This window comes from Amborella trichopoda, chromosome 3 (genome assembly GCF_054954075.1).
Source record: "Amborella trichopoda isolate Santa Cruz 75 chromosome 3, AtrichopodaSantaCruz75HAP2 v2.0, whole genome shotgun sequence".
Lineage (NCBI taxonomy): Eukaryota > Viridiplantae > Streptophyta > Magnoliopsida > Amborellales > Amborellaceae > Amborella > Amborella trichopoda.
In genome coordinates, this window is record NC_142338.1 from 25120358 (window position 1) to 25129940 (window position 9583).

Consider the following 9583-nt stretch of genomic DNA (forward strand, 5'->3'; position numbering starts at 1 on the left):
CAAAATGGTACCAAAAACATACATGAAAAGTTTCAAAATATTCTGAGATTTTCAAAATTTTGATGCTCGGATCACGCTCGATTTGCCTCAAGGTGGGCGCCAAACTGTTTACAATGCAAAATCAAAGCAATCTGCGAATGTAAATGACTCTGATATGACAATTTAAACTAATAAAAATGAAATGGAAAACAAGTGATAGATAAATTGAAAATAATCGAATTTAGAACTGAGGCCAGATCTGCCCAGAAATGAGCAGATCTGCTCTCAGATCTATGGCGGAGCCAGCTTGATCAAACGCATTTAAAATATGATTTTTTAATAAAAAGCAAATAAAAATCAGATCAAAACAAAATAAATGCAATAAAATAAAATAAAATAAATGAAGGGAGAATGAGTACCAGACCGAGCCGGATGGCTCGGGACTCCCGAGCCCTTGAGGGCTCGCCCGTATCAGAACTGGTTCCTCTTGCCCTTCAGATCCAGATGTCGATCAGCAAGTCTCTAGTGTGAAGACTTTCATTTAGGCTTTTTCGTCTTAAGAGTAGATCTGGTCTGTGTCTTAAGGGTAGATTTGGGGTTTCTCTCGGGGGGACTGAGGCTTCCTGATGTAATTTTCACGGTTTTCTCTCTTGTAACTCCCTCAGGTTTTCCATGTCTATCTCTTCTGTTTCTTTTTCTCTGTTAAGTTTTTATCTCTCTACCATTTTCTTTTCTACGGACTCTTTAGTTTCTCTCTTCATCCCCTCTAAATGGTCCCCAAAAGATCTCCAAAAGGGAGCCAAAGTTTTTAGGGAGAATATCTTCCCGTAACCAACCAGCAAACTCAGTCAAAAATGCCTTTTAGAGGTCTCGGATCTGGGCGACATGAGTCGTGTAGCCTGGACGGCATGGGGTGTGTCACCCGGGTGGCACGGATCGTGTCGCCTAGACGACACGCCCCATGTCCCCCAAGGCTAAGCGGCACGGGTCACGTTGCCTGGGCTGCACACCCCATGTCGCACACACCAATTTTTGTCAAAATTAAAAATTTTCACTTCTGGTGTTTTCCTCAACCTCTTGTGAAGCTCTTAGAGAAAATTTGAGTCAAAACGGATTTTTTTTACTATTTTGAATGATTTTTTTGGTAAAAAAGGCATTTACAGAAATCTGAGTCAAAACTGCAGGGTTCTAAGAAGACCAACTGATTTCGGATCACGAGGTAGGCCTTGTGAACTATGGAATTGGGTTTACTAAGTTAAGTGTGGTCCTAAGGGTTCAAGAAACCACAGAATTTGCCAGATTTAAAATGGGGTATCTACAGACCTGCAATCTCCTAGTTTTCTGCACAACACTAATATGGTTAATTTGCAAAACAAGTGGGTTGAGGGACCCACCCTTGTCTTGGGGCGAGCATACATGGATGTGCACATTCAAATGGCAGAGAAGCTGAAAAGTTAGGGTGGTGAGGAAGAGGGTTTAAAAAAGAGGAGAACAGAGAAGAGGAATTCACAAGGGGTCAAGACAAGCATGATAGCTGAACCAGTACAGTGACTGACTCGGACTGGTAGCAAGACGGGCATGGTAACTCAGACCGGCGTGATGGCAATACTACTCGAAACCAACACTAATATGACCATCCTAATCTGGTGTGGCAGCAAGACGGGCATGATACTTTGGTCCAGCACGACGGCAATACTGCTTGACAGCCAAACCGCTATGACAGTGCTAGACTGAGTCTATCCTTTAGTCAAGTGAGAATGGAAGAAAAGAGAGGAGAAGAGAGCGGAGAGAAGACACGAGATGGAGTAAGAAGGTCCCAGCGGCGTTAGGCATCGCCGTCCACAGCCGTGGAGTAAAAGTGTCGTGGCCCCTGGACGGCGTTGAACACTGCTGCTCGTGGTGGAAGGGTGAGCAGTGAACTATAGACAGTGCCGTCGATGACATGGGAAGGCAGCAGCGACTCTTCGTTGGCAGCGATAGGTATCGCTGTTTGCAACACGGCAAGGTAGAAACGACCCTTCGTGGGCGGCGATAGGTATTGCCATTTACGATAGGCACAGAGCACAAAAGAGAGGCCTACGGACGGCGGTGAGCATTGCCACGACCCTTCGCGGGCAGCGATAGGTATCGCCGTCTGCACAAGGTAAGAAGCACTTGTAAGCCCCCCGCGGGGGCCAATAGGCATCGTCGTTTGTGACATGCACAAAGCGCAAGTGAGACCCCTGTGGGCGGCGATAGGAATCGTCGTCTACGATAGGTGTGAAGCACGGATGAGACCCCCGCAATGGGTGATAGGCATCGCCGTCTGCGTTAGACGCAAAGCGCGAGTGAGGCCCCCGTGGGCAATGATAGGCATTGCCATCTGCGATAGACATCGCTACCATGCACGACCAGTGAAACCACAGGAGGGGGAATAGAGAATAGGGAGAGAAGAGAAAGAGGGAGAAGAAAGAAAGAGGCATGCACGGCACTGCCACTACCGTACTTGGCCTCTGAGAAAGACTCAGCAAAGAAGAAGAAGAAGATAGACGAAGAAGAAGAAAGAGAAGAAGAGGGAAAAAGAAAATCGAAGAGAGAGAATAAGGGAAGAGACATAAAATACCTTGAAGATAGGAGGGGTACAGCCCTAAACTTTCTCTCTCCTCTCTTTCTCTCTCCAAAGAAGAAACGCAACCCAACTCTTACTCTTGAAAAAAATAATTATTAATCAAAAGGAGGGTCCTTTACAATGAGCATTACGTGCATATATATAGCATGAGCGTTCAAACATAGGTGGACAACTATTTTTTTACCTAATTGAAGATAATTACAATTTTTTTAATTAAATATAGTTAGGAAAATAGGTGCAAAATGACATATTTGCCCCTTCTTAACAATTGAAAATTTCCAAAACAGTCCCTGCTGAAAACTTGGGACGTTCTTGATTCTTCTCGAACGATCCATTGACGATCCGGCATCCGAATGAACAAAATATGATTGTCATCGTGTAGGGCTCGATGCTACGATCATTTTGACATCAATTTTAATCCATCAAGCACATTTTAAAATGACCACATAATTTGAAATTCACATAGATCTTGAAAACTTTCGATCGATAATACATCTTCATGTTAATGTTTTTCCACGATTTCTTCACTGAATTGCACTAAGCATGTCACCACGATCGCATTGCAACAAACGGGATGCGATTTGGTGCCCGAACGAAGTTTTGTCAATCTTGGACTTTGGCCAAAATTTGGGATTCTGCTTGCTGGAATCTGCAATGACTTCAACTTGATCTTGTGCGAAATCCAACTGTTCATCACGCGTGGAGTTCAGACCGATGATAGCCACAGACCTTACGCACGCGATACAACTGGTCTTGCATCGATGGGGCTTGTGGGTGGTGTGATTTGGCTGCTCAAGTGAGTGGATATCCTGCTGGAAATCTACAACATGTTTCTTTGAATCACGAACTTCTCTCTAGTTTTTCTCCTTGCTCTGATATCGTCACAGGATGTGCCATATATCAAAACGCTCATCTCAACAAGACGAACACACTTCAACAAGTTTGAACGCGATCTGATATCGTACGAGGGAGATATGTACATCATAAGTTCACTGTTCGTGACTGTGCTTTAATGGAGTTTAGTTGCAGAGTGGCCTCACATGAATAGTGTGTGGCTCCTCTTATTTCGATATTTTGCCCATAACGTCTTCTTGAGGTGTCCGTTTAAGCTGAAATTTGACCCTTGGGGGTTTTAAACCATTTTGGATCCAATGTCAGTGGTCCTGTGACCATTTGATGCCCCAAAAGTAGGGTTCCAGTTATAAAGGTCCGTTTCTGGATGTAAGAGGCTGATTCTGCCAAAACTATTTCTTCATCTGCGCTGCCCTAAACAAGTCGGAATGCGACGAAACTTGGCAGGAGGCTTTTAAGAATCCTTATGAAGATCTTGGCCACCTATGGGGCTATTCTAAGATCGTTGAATTTTTCACTGTTTGTCAGGCTTTATTGAGCGGCTGCCCTTTTTTATTCCGCATCGGGGACCCATGGTGCTGAAAATGACTTCAAACAGTATGCCCCACCGAATGTTGTGGTTCGAGAGAAGCGAGAAGGACAACATTTGGAAAATTTTCTTTGGCTTTGTTTCTTTTTTTCTTCCTAGCCACAAGACCACGTGAACACTAAGGATAAATCCACACAATGTTGTAATTAGGATGCTCAGACGTTTGGACGAATTTGTCGCAGATCCATTATAGGAGACTTTGGGGTGAAGAGACTGGTTAGGTGCCTCGATCTCACTTTCCAGATCTGGATGATCTAGGGTACGTATCTCGGGTTTCTGACGAAGTTAAGATTTGAGATCGCTCTCTCGAAACTTTGCTCGAGAACAAGGGCAGGTATACCAACCTATGAGAGAGGAATTGAAGGTGTGTTCAGGACTTACTCGGGCTGGCTCGCGCGGGTACCCTCTTAGATTACAAAGAAAGCCCCCCAGCTGCTTTAGCTGGTTCGGAATCGGCTCCCTTGACCTGCAATCCTCTTGTTTTCTGCACAATACTTTTATGGTTAATTTGCGAGACAAGTAGGTAAAAGAGACCCACCCTTGTCTTAGGACACTGTACGTTCACACGAGAGGGCGATGAAGTGTAAGGTTCAAACAAAGATAGAAAAGGGAAGAAAGCTTAATGAAGAGACGAGACAGCATTGCAGCTGGGAAGTCATCAACTCGGAGTGGTAATAAGACGAGCATGGTTCTTAGAACCAGCACCGAAGCAATGCTACTCAAAACCAAAACCGACACCGATATGGTGGTGCTAGGCTAAGTCTACCCTCAATCAAGCGAGAAGAGACAAGAGAGTGAAAAGAAGACAAGAGACAGCAGAGAGATGAGTCCCGACAGTGCTAAGCGTCGCCACTCACGATCGTGGAGTAGCAGCGTCGTGGCCCTTGGGCGGCGCTCGACGCTACTGGTCATGGCTAGAGAGTGAGAAATGAACTACAGACGGCGTTAGGTATCGCTGTTGGCAACATAAGAAGATAACACGTCCCCACTCAGGCAGCGATAGTCTCTGATGAATCATGCGACGATGGTCATTCGTGAAGCACGCGGCGGCGATAATCCTCACAAGACGCACCGCGATTAGTGTGGGACGCAGGAAGGATGGCGATGAATGCCGAATACGCAAAGGATGCTTCACGGAAGGTGATAGGCATTGTCAAGACCTCTAGTAGGCTGCGAAGGGTACCGCCGTCTACTATAGATGCACAGCAGGGAAAGACCCTGGGCGGCAATGGCCAACGCCCTCTACAAGCCTCACTGAAAGAGATATAAGAAAAAAAAGGGAGAAGGAGACTCGCGCATGGCATTGCCATTGCCATGCGCAACCTGTGTGACCTTAGGGGAGGCATGCACAGCACTGCCACTACCGTGCATGACCCCTGTGAGGAACTCAGATGGAGAAGAGAGAGAAGAGAGGAAAGAATAGAGAGGGAATAAAAAAAGGAAAAGAAGAGAGAGAAGATTTACCTCAAACCTAAGGGAACTGGTCAAAAGTTTCTCTCTCCTCACTCTCTCACTCAAACGTGACCCAACAATGAGAATAAAGAGAAACTTGTATTAAGTAAAAAACTCTCTTTTGTGAAAGGTTCAATCCTCTAGTGCTTACAATGTTAGTACGTATATATAGAATTTTGCCCAAACATGAGTGGATGATCAAAAGTAACTCTAATTGCTAGAAATTAATATTAAATTGAATTAAAAGAAATTATAAAATAGGGTGCAAAATGATAGATTTGCCCTTTCCTAACTACTCGTCAAATTTCAAAATAGTCCCTATGTTGCCCTAGAACTTGTATGATCTTGCATGAATGATCCGTGGTCGTTCTGAGGCCCGGTTGATCGTAAGATGATTGTTTTCTTGTAGGGCTCCACATGGCAATTGATTTGATACGAACTTCGACCCATGGATGGTTTTTTTAGTGCATGATCATGTGACTTAAAATTGGAATAGATCTTGAAACTACGAATCGATAGTGTACTCGTTCCTTGATGTTTTTCGATGATTCCTTCATTGAATTACATTGAGCATGCCATTACGATCACGAGGCAACAAACGCAGCTCGATTCTGTGTCCAAACAAAGATTTTGTAACTTTGAAATTTTTGCTGGAATCTAAAATTTCGACGATGGAATTTACAGTTGCTTCGTCGACTTTGTGTGAAGAATATGTCCGTTCATCACATACGGGGTTCGAGGTCAATGATAGCCCGATACCTTACGCACATGATGGAATTAGTCTCACAACGATCGGGCTCACGAGCGGCGTGATTTGGCCGCTCGAGCGAGGCATGACGCTGTTAAATTGCCTGCACTTTCTTCACGGACCAGCAACTTCTCTCTTACTTTTCTTCATGCTCGAGTGTCGCCACATGGTGTGCCACATATCAAATCGCTCGTCTTGACTAAAAGAATATGCTCACCAAATTTGAGCACGATCCGACTTGAGACAGGTGAGATATGTGCGTCGAAAGTCACTATTCGTGAGTGTCCCTTCCATGGCGTGGAGTTGTAGGGTGGCCGCAGGGGATTAGCATGCAACCCCTCTTGTTTCACTCTTTTACCTATAACTTCTTCCTGGAATGCCCGTTCGAGCTGAAATTTGACCCCTGGGGGTTTTCGACTGTAACAGATCCAATGGTAGTGTTCCCACAGTGATTTGAGATATTGATAATATATCTCTAGCTATAGGGGTCGTTTCAGGGTGCTAGAAACCGATTCTGTCAGAACTGTTTCTCAGTCTGCGCTACCTTAGACATGTCGAACTATTACAAAACCTGGTAGGAGACTTTTGAGAGACCTTATGAAGATCTTGGCTGATTCCAAGACTATTTTGAGACTACCGAAATTTCCACTGTTTGCTAAGCTTTATTGAGTGTGGGGCCCATGTTGATGAAAAATACCTTCCAACAGAGACTTTGAGAGATCTCGTTACGGTTCTTACCCTCACGAGACCGTAGGGATTAGTTTTTATGGTCTCCACCCTATCAAACAAGTTTACGACATGGAGAGATTGGTATTTATAATCCTCACCCTATCGGACGGTACCCTTGAGGGCCATTTGTGTTTTTGAGGGATCTTTTGTTTATCGTCCTCACCCTCAAGGAATATTTTTTATTTTGAGGGATCGTTTGTTCATCGTCGTCACCCTCAAGGACTCTTTGTGCTTTGTAGGGATCTTTTGGTCATCATCCTCACCCTCAAGGACTCTTTTTGGTTTTAGAGGGATCTTTCAGTTATCGTCCTCACCCTCAAGGACTCCTTTTTATTTTGGAGGGATCTTTCAGTCATCATCCTCACCCTCAAGGACTCTTTCTTTGTTTTTAGAGGGAACTTTCGGTCATCATCCTAACCCTCAATGACTCTTTTTTTATTTTTAGAGGGATCTTTCGGTCATCATCCTCACCCTCAAGGACTCTTTTTTGTTTTGGAGGGATCTTTCATCATTGTCCTCACCCTAGGGACACTCTTTCATTTTGGAGTTTGGGAGATCTTATGAGGCTCTAACTCCCGGGTGAGCCATCTTGTGTTGTGATTGGATCCTGACAGCTGAGGATTTTGTGTGGACCTCATTAGCCAGAATTACGCCTGTTTGACAATTGGGTGCCAATTGAGGCTGTGATGTTGCGTCAACTTGCTTTATCGGTCCAAGCGCCCTTTACGGGTTTTCACCTGAACTGGGGAAGTGGCACCGTAAAGACAGTTTTCACCAACCTCCTTTATTTTTGAACTCTTTTACCCATGACCTTGTGGCCATGTCCACCCTTTTCATCCGTGTTTTCTCATGGCGCCCTTTCGGGTTTTCACCATGCCTAGGTTTTATTTTTGGACATTTTCACTAGCGGTTTTGTAACCGTACCCGTCCACTTTTAATCTTTGTTTTTTTATATTTTTACCCATGATGCCCTTTTGGGTTTTTGTCATGTCCGTCTATTTTTCTTTCTTTCCTTTTTTGTGGGGGCTTGTTTAAGGTCATGCCTCAGGACCTTTGCGAAGCAGTTTAACGTAGTATAGCCTGGACATGACTATAGTTTAGGGTCATACAGCTGGACCATGGTGGTGATTGATGACAGCCTTTGGAGGCCATGGAGTGAGCATGATGGTGATTAAACTCACTTTGGGAAAATGGGAGGTGGATAGCGGTGACCCACTAGCGGACGGCGAATATGGATGATGGAATGGTTCGCCATTTCGTGAGCATGAGTGAAACTCACTAATGAATGGTGAATGATGTAGAGGGGAATGAACTCCTTAGGGAGTTGATGAAGATGGGATGCGCAAAAATGGTATTGTGAGCGCTTGTGTGTGTGAAAGCATGTTAAAGTCCTGCCTCCTAGACCTTGTGCGAAGCAGTTCAACGTCATGTGGCCTGGACGTGACTATAGTTTTGGGTTATACAATTGGACCTTGGCTACGCAGTTTAAATTCATGCAGCTGAGACCATGCAGTTTAAGGTCGTGCAACTAGACCTCCACTATAGTTTAAGGTCATATAGTTTGGACCATGGCTGTGTAGTTTAAAGTCTTACAACGAGGACCATGTAGTTTAAGGTCGTGCAACTAGACCTCCACTACAATTTAAGGTCATATAGTTTGGACTATGGCTGTGTAGTTTAAAGTCTTACAACAAGGACCACGCAGTTTAATGGTATGCAACTAGACCTCTGCTACCGTTTAAGGTCATATAGTTTGGACCGTGCAGTTTAGGGTCGTGCACCTTAACCATTTAAGTGGGTCGTCATGTAAGTAAAGCTTCGTGGGGGATAGAGATAGTGGTTCAATGAGAAGTGGACCCACTGGGTATTAATGGGGTAAATATGACTCCATGGGGATGAAGGGCAGTGGCATGCATGTAACTCCACTGAGGATGGTAGGTCGGAGCACAAGTGCAACCCCACTAGGGACAGTGGTGGAATACACCCGGCGGAGAGGTGTGTCCATTTCATAGTTTAAAGTCTTATAAATGAACTATTTGTCTCATCATTTAATGTTTTGAAATAGGGACGTGCGTTAAAGTTTTAAGGTCTTGTAGCTCGGACCATGATTATGCAGTTTAAAGTAATACGGCTAAGACCATGCAGTTTAAGGTCGTGCAACTAGTCCTCCACTACAGTTTAAGATCATATAGTTTGAACCATGTAGTTTAGAGTCGTGCACCTAAACCACCACTGCAGTTTAAGGTCATATAGTTTGGACCATGCAGTTTAGGGACGTGCACCTAGACCACCGTTGCAGTTTAAGGTCATATAGTTTAGACCATACAGTTTTGGGACGTGCACCTAGACCACCTTTACAGTTTAAGGTCATATAGATTGGACCATGCAGTTTGAGGTCGTGCACCTAGACCATTGCTACAGTTTAAGGTCATATAATTTGGACGATATAGTTTAAGGTCATATAATTTGGACCATGTAGTTTAAGGTCGTGCACCTAAACCATTTAGGTGGTATGGGAATGTGACTCCATGGGGAACAGAGCCGTAACTGAAGACTTGACTCCCTGAAGATATGATGATTGTAGTGTAGGGAATGGACTCCTTGGGAATGCAAAACGATGGTCATG